This window comes from Mixophyes fleayi, unplaced genomic scaffold (assembly GCF_038048845.1).
Source record: "Mixophyes fleayi isolate aMixFle1 unplaced genomic scaffold, aMixFle1.hap1 Scaffold_35, whole genome shotgun sequence".
Classification (NCBI taxonomy): Eukaryota; Metazoa; Chordata; class Amphibia; order Anura; family Limnodynastidae; genus Mixophyes; species Mixophyes fleayi.
The window spans coordinates 1786474-1799970 of NW_027447498.1; positions in this window are offsets into that span (position 1 = coordinate 1786474).

Below are 13497 nucleotides of genomic sequence, written 5' to 3' on the forward strand. Positions count from 1 at the left end.
TGCACCGCTGTAGACTTGTGTCCGCCGGAAACAGAGACACAACATACGCTTTAAACCGAGGATCGAGCACGGTGGCCAGAATGTATTCCTCTGACTTTAAAAGAGTGACCACCCTCGGATCCTGGCAAAGCGTACGAAGGCCTACATCCACAAGAGCTACATGCTTGGTGTAATCGCAATGGCTTACCAGCTCCTCCCTCACTTTCTCCAGCTGCTTCTGCAACAGCCTGATCAGGGGAATGACCTGACTCAAGCTGGCAGTGTCGGAACTGACTTCTCGTGTGGCAAGTTCAGATGGCTGCAGAACCTTGCACAACACGGAAATCAGTCTCCACTGCGCTTGACTGAGGCGCATCCCCACTCCTTTGCCTATGTCGTAGGTGGCTGTGTAGGCCTGAATGGCCTTTTGCTGCTCCTCCATCCTCTGCAGCATATAGAGGGTGGAGTTCCAGCACGTCACAACCTCTTGTTTGAGGTGATGGCAGGGCAGGTTCATGCTTTTTTGATGTGCCTCTAGTCTGCGGTAGGCACTGGCTGAATGCCAAAAGTGTCCAGCAATTTTGCGCGCCACCGCAAGCATCTCCTGCACACCCCTGTCACTCTTGAGGTAATGCTGCACCACCAAATTAATGGTGTGGGCAAAACATGGGACGTGCTGGAAATTGCCCATATTTAATGCCCGCACAATGTTACTGGCATTGTATGACACCACAAATCCCCATGAGAGTCTAAGTGGGGTAAGCCACTGGGAGATAATTTCCCTCAGTTTCTCTAATATGTTGTCAGCGTTGTGCCTCTTATTAAAGCCTGTAATACACAATGTTGCCTGCCTTTGCACGAGCAGCCATTTTGTAGTTGCTGCTACTGATGCAGCTGTTGCTGTTGCTGCGGAAGGGGATGCATCTACCCAGTGGGCTGTCACAGTCATATAGTCCTTCGTTTGCCCAGAACCACTTGTCCACATGTCCGTGGTTAAGTGGACAGTGGGTACAACCGCATTTTTTAGAGCACTGAGGACACTTGATCGTACTTCTCTGTACATTTTTGGTATCGCCTGCCTAGTGAAGTGGAATCTCGACGGGATTTGGTACCGGGGACACAATACCTCCATCAACCCTCTAAATCCCACTCCACTGATGGCGGACACCGGGCGCACGTCTAACACCAACATTGCAGTTACAGCCGCAGTTATACGCTTTGCAATAGGGTGACTACTATCGTATTTTGTGGTCATGGCAAACGACTGTTGGACGGTCAATTGTTTTGTGAAAGACTTAGCGGTCTTACGACTTCCCCTCTGGGAAGATGACTGACTAACAGCAGCAACAGCAGCAGTGGCAGTAGTAGGCGTACCGCTGCAGGATTCCTCGGATGAATCCCGTATTGAGGAGGACTCAGTCTGGCTGCTGACTTGGGCTGCAGGACTGAATCTGATGGAGATTGTGGAGGAAGTTGACGAGGAGGGTGTTGCTGGTGTGTATCCAACTGGACCACGGGATTTAGGTGTCCCTGTACCGATGAGGGTCCTAGCCCCAGTTCCTGAACTAACCACTGAACTATGAAGGTTATTCAGGTGACGTATAAGGGAGGATGTTCCTAGGTGGGCAAGATCCTTACCCCTGCTTATTTGAGCTTTACATAAGCTACATATGGCCATACATTGGTTGTCTAGATTTGGATAAAAATAACTCCAGACCGAAGAGGTGCATTTTTTGGTCTTCTGACCAGGCATGACGATGGGCTTTTTCATCCCATGGACATCAGCTGTTTCCCCCCCTGGTGCCTCATTTACAATAACCACATCACCATCCTCATCATCAAGTTCATCCACAGCGCCAGCTACATCATCAATAGGCTCCTCCCGAGCCACCTCTTCCCGTACAGTGATGGGAAGGTCAGGCTTGACAACCACCAACACCCTTGGACTCGCCTTGAGGATTTGTGATAATTTCTCTTTAGAAGGCAGAGTTGTTTGCTGTTTTGTTGCTGACAGCATAACTCTCTTCAATTTTTTGTAGGGGGGGGAGGAGGAGGAGGAGGGATAAGATCCGTGGGTGCAGCTGAACCACTAGTCATGAACACGGGCCAGGGCCTAAGCCATTCCTTGCCACTCCGTGTCGTAAATGGCATATTGGCAACTTTACGTTTCTCCTCAGATGATTTTAAGTTTCTCTTTTTGCTACTTTTTCTTAACTTTGGCTTTTTGGATTTTACATGCCCGGTACTACGAGATTGGGCATCGGGCTTGGAAGACGACGTTGATGGCATTTCATCGTCTGTGTCATGACTAGTGGCAGCAGCTTCAGCATTAGGAGGAAGTGGGTCTTGATCTTTCCCTACTTTATCCTCCAAATTTTTGGTCTCCATTATATGTAGCACAAGATACTGCAGAATGTGTGAACTTGGTAATATTGCAGTACCAATGGGCTTATACTGCTGGATTGGTTTTGCAAATTTGGTTATAATTATATTTTTATTTTTTTTTATAACTTTTTTTAAATTTTTAGAAAACTTGGGAATAATGGGGAAATAACTATGCCCTTAGAAGCACAGAGCACAGGACACAGCACCACTGGACTGAACAGGACACAGCACAGGACCCAGCAGCACTACGGAACTCAGCAGGACAGAGCACAGGACACAGCACCACTGGACTGATACTGCAGAATGTGTGAACTTTGTAATATTGCAGTACCACTGGACTTTTACTGCTGAATGTGTGAACTTGGCAATATTGCAGTACCAATGGGCTTATACTGCAGGATTGGTTGTGCAAATTTTGTGGTAATTAAAAAAAAATTAATTGGTTTTTGGTATTTTTTTAAATAACTTTTTTTTATTTTTTTAAACACAGGGGAATATTGGGGAAATAACTATGCCCTTAGAAGCACAGAGCACAGGACACAGCACCACTGGACTGAACAGGACACAGCACAGGACCCAGCAGCACTACAGAACTCAGCAGGACAGAGCACAGGACACAGCACCACTGGACTGATACTGCAGAATGTGTGAACTTTGTAATATTGCAGTACCACTGGACTTTTACTGCTGAATGTGTGAACTTGTCAATATTGCAGTACCAATGGGCTTATACTGCAGGATTGGTTGTGCAAATTTTGTGGTAATTAAAAAAATAATAATTGGTTTTTGGTATTTTTTTAAATAACTTTTTTTTATTTTTTTAAACACAGGGGAATAGTGGGGAAATAACTATGCCCTTAGAAGCACAGAGCACAGGACACAGCACCACTGGACTGAACAGGACACAGCACAGGACCCAGCAGCACCACTGACCTCAGAAGGACAGAGCACAGGACACAGCACCACTGGACTGAGCACAGCACAGCACAGCACTGAACAGCACGAGATATAGCAGGACAGAGGACCACCTAACACACCCTCCCTCTACCTTGATCAATGCCCGAGTGAAGATGGCGGCGACTAGCGGGGAATATATAGGATCCGAGTATCGCGAGATCCGACAACGGGATTATGAGTCAGAGCCTCAGTTTCAGATTTGAATTTGGCGCCAATACCCGGATCTGTCTCGGATCCGACTCGGATCGGCAACGTTCGGGTGGGCTCGGATTTCATAAATCCGAGTGCGCTCATCTCTAATATATATATATAGTAAAATATGCATCTTGTACATATTTAGTGTGTATATGAATGTTACCTTTGCACCTAATAATTACATAGGTTTGATTCTAGATGATCAAACCATGGAAATCTAGTCTTGCTCATTTATTGCAAGAAATCGGTTAAAGGGGGACGAAGAAAGGAGGAGGAGATCCTGACACAAGCGCATGACGAAGAAGACGTAGTAAGTATTTTTTTTTTATCACAGAAACAGCGGTTCCTGTGTTGATTTTTTTAATAAATATGAGAAATAGTTCAATCCTTATCAGTGCGATAAGCATTGAAAACTATTTTTCATTTTTTGTGTTGTTTGTTAAATAGGCCCCATAGTAACAACAGATGAATTTACTTTTGATTGTTATTTACTTTTGTAAATTTTTAAAAATATATTTTTCCCTAAGGGAAACCAGTCTTGGGTCTCCTCCTATTGCCAGCACTGAAAGATTCAGTAAACTGTGTCAGACTGATCAGCCACTGTTAGACATACAAGGCCTGATTCATGTCTGAATGTCTATCCATTTGCGTAGATTATCTAGCGTGAAATAGCTCTGCACATCCAGATATTATGCCAATGACCACAATTGTATGTAATTCATGTCCACACTTACGACGGCCTCTTCCTTGAGAAGCAAAATGTACTAATTTTGGTAAAGCCTTCCATGGTTAAAAAGAGAAACCGATTTCTTGCAATAAATGAGCAAGACTAGATTTCCATGGTTTGATCATCTAGAATCAAACCTATGTAATTATTAGGTGCAAAGGTAACATTCATATACACACTAAATATGTACAAGATGCATATTTTACTATATATATATTAGAGATGAGCGCACTCGGATTTATGAAATCCGAGCCCACCCGAACGTTGCCGATCCGAGTCGGATCCGAGACAGATCCGGGTATTGGCGCCAAATTCAAATCTGAAACTGAGGCTCTGACTCATAATCCCGTTGTCGGATCTCGCGATACTCGGATCCTATATATTCCCCGCTAGTCGCCGCCATCTTCACTCGGGCATTGATCAAGGTAGAGGGAGGGTGTGTTAGGTGGTCCTACGCACGCACACACTAGCATTACAACATTTAGTTATTTATACAATTCATATTGGTTCCGTTACACTGTAATTTATGAGCAGATAGCATTTGGTTTATTATTAGTTTATATAATATGATTATATGTACATTTTAACCTAGCCTCCCAGTTACAATCTCATCTCACAAGGGGTCAAGAACATTTCAAAAATTCGCCATGTGTATAAGGCCCAAACAACAATAGGTATTGTGATCTCGTTGACTGTAAATAACAAGTATCCGTCCAAGGTGCACAATGAACAGTTAGTTGAAAACAATGTAAGTTGGCAATTGCTTCAAGGCTGCTAACAGCTCCGGTAAACCACACAAGGGATAGGGAACAGAGAAGGGGGTTAACTCATCCCGCTTCTGCAGGATCTAGTCCACAGGTGTCCGTATGGGGAAGCCGCTGTGCGAGTCTCCGTCCACGCTGTTAGACATCCAGCTGCCGAGTGAAAGTTGGTAGTTCGCGCATGCGCATGCGGTGGTGATAATCCAGTCTGTATTAGCGTGATGCCGGCTTGTCAGTAAGAGATGTGAATGCTGCTGGTTATTGGTAAATCCGTTTAGAATAGGTACCCTACGCGTTTCACCCAATGAAGGGCTTCCTCAGGGATGTATGGGATAGAAGGGCAACTTAGCCTCCTTTTATAGTTTTAAAACGGAGTTTAACCAATGAAGGTCTTTATAGACCAGATGCATTGATGAGTAGATTCTAAAATAGCAGCAAGCCTTGCTTGGTATGCGTAGGCTAGTATGGAATCAATATAGAACAAAAATGTCAATATGTGAAAAAACATATATGAAGCCAGGAATGTTAAAAGGTGTATAAAGGGATTATTATTAGAGATGGGCGGGTCCGGTTCTCCGAGAACCGAACCCACCCGAACTTTGGGTATCCGAGTACCGAGCTGAGCAGCTCGGTACTCTCCCGCCCATTCCGAATCCAAATCGAGGCCGAACGTCATTGTGACGTTGTCGGATCTCGGGACTCGGTTCTCGCGATACTTCAACTTTATAAATACACGCCTCCACAGCAATCCATCGCCATTTGACAGAGGGAGAGAGCAGGGTGTAGTCATAGGCTAATTAGAGCAGGGACAGAGAATACAATATTGTTCTTGCAATTGCTCTAACCAAAATCGCTAGTGCAGAGAGGAGGATAGAGGTTTATTATTTTTTCTTCATATTTGGCACTCCCCAGCGCTTTTGGGGTGTCCCCCATAATTGTGCATTAATATTTCTGGCTGTCAAAAATCATATCTGTCAGCAGTATCTACTAAATAATTTGTAGCACACCTCAGTGCTTTTGGGGTGTCCTCCCTAATTGTGCATTAATATTTCTGGCTGTCAAAAGTCATATCTGTCAGCAGTATCTACTAAATAATTTTTAGCACTCCTCAGTGTTTTTGGGGTGTCCTCCCTAATTGTGCATTAATATTTCTGGCTGTCAAAAGTCATATCTGTCAGCAGTATCTACTAAATAATTTGTAGCACTCCTCAGTGCTTTTGGGGTGTCCTCCCTAATTGTGCATTAATATTTCTGGCTGTCAAAAATCATATCTGTCAGCAGTATCTACTAAATAATTTTTAGCACTCCTCAGTGTTTTTGGGGTGTCCTCCCTAATTGTGCATTAATATTTCTGGCTGTCAAAAGTCATATCTGTCAGCAGTATCTACTAAATAATTTTTAGCACTCCTCAGTGTTTTTGGGGTGTCCTCCCTAATTGTGCATTAATATTTCTGGCTGTCAAAAGTCATATCTGTCAGCAGTATCTACTAAATAATTTGTAGCACTCCTCAGTGCTTTTGGGGTGTCCTCCCTAATTGTGCATTAATATTTCTGGCTGTCAAAAGTCATATCTGTCAGCAGTATCTACTAAATAATTTTTAGCACTCCTCAGTGTTTTTGGGGTGTCCTCCCTAATTGTGCATTAATATTTCTGGCTGTCAAAAGTCATATCTGTCAGCAGTATCTACTAAATAATTTTTAGCACTCCTCAGTGTTTTTGGGGTGTCCTCCCTAATTGTGCATTAATATTTCTGGCTGTCAAAAGTCATATCTGTCAGCAGTATCTACTAAATAATTTTTAGCACTCCTCAGTGTTTTTGGGGTGTCCTCCCTAATTGTGCATTAATATTTCTGGCTGTCAAAAGTCATATCTGTCAGCAGTATCTACTAAATAATTTGTAGCACTCCTCAGTGCTTTTGGGGTGTCCTCCCTAATTGTGCATTAATATTTCTGGCTGTCAAAAGTCATATCTGTCAGCAGTATCTACTAAATAATTTTTAGCACTCCTCAGTGTTTTTGGGGTGTCCTCCCTAATTGTGCATTAATATTTCTGGCTGTCAAAAGTCATATCTGTCAGCAGTATCTACTAAATAATTTTTAGCACTCCTCAGTGTTTTTGGGGTGTCCTCCCTAATTGTGCATTAATATTTCTGGCTGTCAAAAGTCATATCTGTCAGCAGTATCTACTAAATAATTTTTAGCACTCCTCAGTGTTTTTGGGGTGTCCTCCCTAATTGTGCATTAATATTTCTGGCTGTCAAAAGTCATATCTGTCAGCAGTATCTACTAAATAATTTTTAGCACTCCTCAGTGTTTTTGGGGTGTCCTCCCTAATTGTACATTAATATTTCTGGCTGTCAAAAGTCATATCTGTCAGCAGTATCTACTAAATAATTTGTAGCACTCCTCAGTGCTTTTGGGGTGTCCTCCCTAATTGTGCATTAATATTTCTGGCTGTCAAAAGTCATATCTGTCAGCAGTATCTACTAAATAATTTTTAGCACTCCTCAGTGTTTTTGGGGTGTCCTCCCTAATTGTGCATTAATATTTCTGGCTGTCAAAAGTCATATCTGTCAGCAGTATCTACTAAATAATTTTTAGCACTCCTCAGTGTTTTTGGGGTGTCCTCCCTAATTGTGCATTAATATTTCTGGCTGTCAAAAGTCATATCTGTCAGCAGTATCTACTAAATAATTTTTAGCACTCCTCAGTGTTTTTGGGGTGTCCTCCCTAATTGTGCATTAATATTTCTGGCTGTCAAAAGTCATATCTGTCAGCAGTATCTACTAAATAATTTTTAGCACTCCTCAGTGTTTTTGGGGTGTCCTCCCTAATTGTGCATTAATATTTCTGGCTGTCAAAAGTCATATCTGTCAGCAGTATCTACTAAATAATTTTTAGCACTCCCCAGTGGTTTGCGCTCAGAATGGATTCAAAGCAGTCCACATATGATCTAAATGAGCAACCAGGTTCTGTCACCAGTCCTGATGTTAGTGTTCCCAGTACGTCATCTGGCCAAGGCGATGTCAAACAACAGAGTGTTTTCAAATTAGTGCAAAAAACAAAAACCAAAAAAAAATTTACTGTATTGAAGCGAAAAAGAAGTGTAACTGAGCAAAAGTTAAGTGACGATAAAAAAAAAATTGCAAGCATGCCATTCTACACACGCAGTGGCAAAGAGAGAATGAGGCCTTCACCTTTGGCTATTAGTGGCAGATCCCAAAAAGTTACCCAGCCTACAATTGGTGCACAACTACTGTTACGCGTCAAAGCTGAGCTGCAAGATAACAGTGAGGCATTACAGGAGAATATTTGCTCTGATTCACAAATGACAACAATCCCTGTGGAGAGTCCATCCAACAGTGGGATGTCTAATCGTGAGCATTCTGCTGATGTGTGCCTTAATAGCCCGAGTGTAGCCGGTGATACCCAAATTGAGGATGCCACTTTGGAATTAGAAGAGGATGAGGGGGAGATTTGTGTAGGCGACGAGGGCGCTAATGAGGATGTTGATGAGGATGAGGTTGTTTGTGTAAGTCCTGCACCAGTGGCAGCAGTTCTGGCACGTGACAAGAAAAAGGCCATTGTCATGCCTGGGCATAAAACAAAAAAATCCACTTCTTATGTGTGGAATTATTTCTACCCAAATCCAGACAACAATTGTATAGCCATTTGTAGTGTATGTGAAGCCACAGTCAGTCGAGGGAGGGACCTTAACCATCTTGGAACCTCGTCTATGTTACGCCATTTAACGAGAGTTCATGGCAAAGTGTTGGGAAAAGCTGAAAGTTCTTCCCAAAAGAATACAAGCACTCCCTCATCAGCTAAGACCCTCCGCTCACCGACATACCGACGGCTACAAAATACACCCACCACACCATCCTCATCAATATCCTCAGTAGCGCTCGGAGTTAGCCCGGCATCCCACTTAAGGCTGGATGACTCCGGCACTATTATTGATTCCTCTGAAGAAAGCGTTAGTCCTGCTGCTGCTGTTGCTGCTGCTGGGGGTGAATCGTCATCCCAGAGGCAGGTGAATAAAATGAGCAGTCCTACATTTCAGCAATTAACTGTGAAACAATCATTTGCGAGGGGAAGCAAATATGACAGCAGTCACCCAGTCGCCAAGCGAATCACAGACGCCATGGCTGCAATGTTAGTGTTAGATCTGCGTCCAATCTCCACAATAAACGCAGCTGGTTTTTCACAGTTAATTGAGGTTTTGTGTCCGCATTACAGAATTCCATCGCGACACCATTTCTCCCGTAAAGCTATTCCACAACTATACCAAAAAGTGTGTAAAAATGTAGAGATTGCGCTGAAAAATGCCATTCTGCCCACTGTTCACTTAACCACAGATATGTGGACAAGTGGAAGTGGCCAAACCAAAGACTATATGACTGTGACAGCCCACTGGGTTGGTCATTCACCTTCACCAGCAGGAACAGCAGCAGCATGTACACCACTACGTAACATTTGTCACAGGCAGGCCACTCTTTGTATCACCGGCTTCACTAACAGGCATACGGCTGACAATTTGTTACGCAAACTGAGAGATGTGATTGATGCATGGCTTATACCACTCGGACTCTCCCCAGGGTATGTCATTTCAGATAACGCCAACAATATAGTGCGAGCATTACAGCTGGGTGATTTCCAACATATTCCCTGTTTTGCTCACACCATCAACTTGGTGGTGCAGAGCTTCCTACGAAATAACCGTGAGGTGCAGGAGATGCTTTCGGTGGCCCGTAAAATTTCAGGCCATTTCAGGCATTCAGCCACAGCATGTAGGAGATTACAGCAGCTCCAAGAGCAGTTTAACTTGCCCTGCCACCAACTTAAGCAAGAGGTGGTAACTCGGTGGAATTCCACCCTGTACATGCTTCAGAGGATGGAGGAACAGCGCAAAGCCATCCAAGCATATTGCACAAGTCATGACATTGGGAAAGGAGGGGGGATGTATTTCACTCTTGCACAGTGGGGAATCCTTTCAGTGCTGTGCAAGGTGCTGAAACCATTTGAAGTTGTGACATGTGAGGTCAGTGCAGACTCTGCTAGTTTGAGCCAAGTCATTCCTTTAATTAGACTATTGGAAAAGCAGCTTGAGAAAATGAAGGAGGAGCTGAAAGCAAGCAATTCAGCAAAGTATGTTGGCCTTGTCGATCAAGTACTTAATTCGCTTCACAATGATCCTCGAGTTATTAAGATCTTGAACTCGGATCAGTACGTTTTGGCCACTGTGCTTGATCCAAGGTTTAAAATCTACATTGAGTCTTTACTTGTAAATGAGCGAGATGTGAACTTTTGCAAGGAGCTATTGCTCAGCAAGTTGGCCGCTGAACTGGGCCTCGGCTTGACGACGTGTCCTCCTTCACTTTCTCAAGCTGTTGCTCGTAAAAAATTAAATTTCCAAAAAAGAAGCAGGGAAGACACAGGGGGCAGACCAGAACAATTTAACATCTGGGCTGGTTTGAAGGATTTTTCAAAAAAATGTGTCACTTTGCCCATAACTCCATCCAATATGAGTATAAACATGCAAAGGATGGTGGAGGATTACTTTCAAGAGGTAGTTGATATGGAAATGTCAGACAGTCCCTTTCCTTACTGGGAAGAAAAGCAGGCCATTTGGAAACCCATGTACAAACTTGCTTTGCAATACCTAAGCTGCCCACCCTCCAGTGTGTACTCTGAACGAGTGTTCAGCACAGCAGGGAACTTAGTCAGTGATCGCCGTAGAAGGTTACTTCCCAAAAATGTGGAGAAAATGATGTTTATAAAAATGAACTACATCTTCCACGAGGAAGGCCTTCACCATCCAAGACATCCAAGCACTGACTGTTCTCTAATGGCGGATTCAAGCGGCGATGAATTGATAGTCTGTGATGATGACGTACACACTGATGAGGGTGAGGATTAAGCTGAAGATGATGCCGATAACATCTTTTTAAAACTTTCTATGTAAGTGTAGGGTGCAATCTACCCCCAAAGAGGAAAGGGACTTGTGGCATTTCCATATCACATACCATCTTGAAAGGCTGCTGTTAGGGCAATTTATCCTTAAGGGTAGGGTGTCATAGACAGAGTGACCCTAAACTGGCTTTGTCCATTTTTCATAATATTGTACAGTCTATAATGGCTGAATTTTTGGGTATTTTATACAAGTGGAGGGGGGCCTAGAGAGACAGAAACCAAACTGGCTTTTTCCATGTCAATTAATATTGTACAGTCTATAATGGCTGAATTTTTGGGTATTTTATACAAGTGGAGGGGGGCCTAGAGAGACAGAGTGACCCCAAACTGTCTTTCTCCATGTCAATTAATATTGTACAGTCTATAATGGCTGAATTTTTTAGTATTTTATACAAGTGGAGGGGTGCCTTGAGAGACAGAAACCAAACTGGCTTTTTCCATTTCTTTACATATTTAACTATAAGTGTAGGGTGTAATATACATTCAAAGACGATGGCTGCATTGCCAATATGCATAGATGGAGAGGAAGACAATCTGTTTTGTGTGTAGAATAGGCCTACCAACGAAGAATTAAACTGTTTTTTTGGATGATTTATTACCTCAACAATTAGATTACTTGTCTCTAAAACAGTTGGAGCACTAAATTGGGTTAATTTAGGCCCAAAAACATGGATTTTCCCAAAAAATAGCAAAACAAAACCAAACAAAACCAAAACCAAAACCAAAACACGCAATGGCGGTTTTGCAAAACCAAAACCAAAACCAAAACACGACGGTAATCCAGATCCAAAACCGAATCCAAAACCAAAACACGGGGGTCAGTGACCATCTCTAATTATTATGAAAATGATAAATATGGTCCAAGTTGAAACCATATATTATTTAAAGAAAACTGTTGAGCTCAAAATCAATATTTAAGCCTCGTGGTGTTAAAGTCTTTAATGTATAAATCCATTTACTTTCCTCACATGACATGGATCGGATGAAATCTCCTCCTCTCCATGGTCTCTTCACCTTACAGATGCCTAGAAATCGAAGCAATGAGGCATCCTTGTTGTGAAGGAGTGCAAAGTGATTGGAAACACTGTGGGCTAGATTTACTAAGCTGCGGGTTTGAAAAAGTGGGGATGTTGCCTATAGCAACCAATCAGAGTCTAGCTGTCATTTTGTAGAAGGTACTAAATAAATGAAAGCTAGAATCTGATTGGTTGCTATTGGCAACATCCCCACTTTTTCAAACCCGCAGCTTAGTAAATCTAGCCCTGTGTGTCTCCAAACCTTTTTGAATGTTTCTTTGATGCTCGCTAATGCGGGTATGTAGATCTCTTGCAGTCCTACCTACATACTGCTTTCCACAGGGGCACTCAAGCATGTATATCACCCCCTTGGTGTCACAGGTGATTTTATCCTTTATGGTATGTGTGGCACCAGTAGTAATTGCAGTAAATGTACAGGTGGGTTTAGTGCCCCTCATATGGCTAGTCCTGCATGCTAGACATCTTGTACAGTAAAAGAAACCTTTCTTATCTTCTCCCAGCCATGTGCTAATGGGTGTCTGTCTTGTAGTAGGAATACTGCTTGTTACAAGGACATTTTTAAGGTTGTTGGCCTTCTTATAGATGAACCTAGGTTTATTGGGTAAAACCTCCCTCAATTTGTCATCACCCAGAAGGATATTCCAATTCTTGCAGATAATTTTTTCTATTTTTTTGGAATCACTACTGTATCTGGTAATGAATGAGGGGGCGTCCGATGGTTCTCCAGATTTAATTGCCTTCTTTGTTAGGAGATTCTGCCTTTCCTCCTTCCTGACTTCACCAAGGGCTTTCTCTACAGGGGTACTGTCATAGCCCCTTTGTAGGAACCTTTCCTTTATAAGGTTGGCTTGGATCTCCTAACAATGATACATATAGTCAAAACCAGTAATGGACCAAATTTGGGGGGCGTATGTTGCATAACCCCACCAATATGGGGGGGGAATGACAATGTATGGTTGCATAGCCACCATGACAGCAAGGTACTTCGATTATTTCACTGCTAATTTTTCTTTCAGCTTCTGTTCCTTTCTTCCACTGACCTGCATGCTGCAGGTTATTTAGGGGCTTCTTTCCTTTTCTCTTCCAAACTGTTAATCCTGCTATGCTCAGTTTCCGTGATAAGTATGTGATTAAATAATTGTTGTTTTTTCAGCATACAAATTACTTGTTTTTTTTTTTATCATTCACCAGACCCTCCGGCTTTCCTACCGGGGTCCGGCGCGCTTACCTAGCCTTCTCCGCCGGGTCTCTAGGCGGGAAGGACACCCCGCATCAGCAATGCCAGCAAAACCGCCATCTTTGATTCAGGTGTGCGCATACTCTGAACCGTCTTATTAAAATCTCATGTATTCAGCCATAGGCTGATTTGAATCCTTTATCCATAAAGGTCCAATAAGTATTTTATTCTATGAATATCCGCGTTATCCTCTGTAGAAAAGCCTTCTGGATTTTTACACTGCGGTCTTTGCATTCAGAGAACAT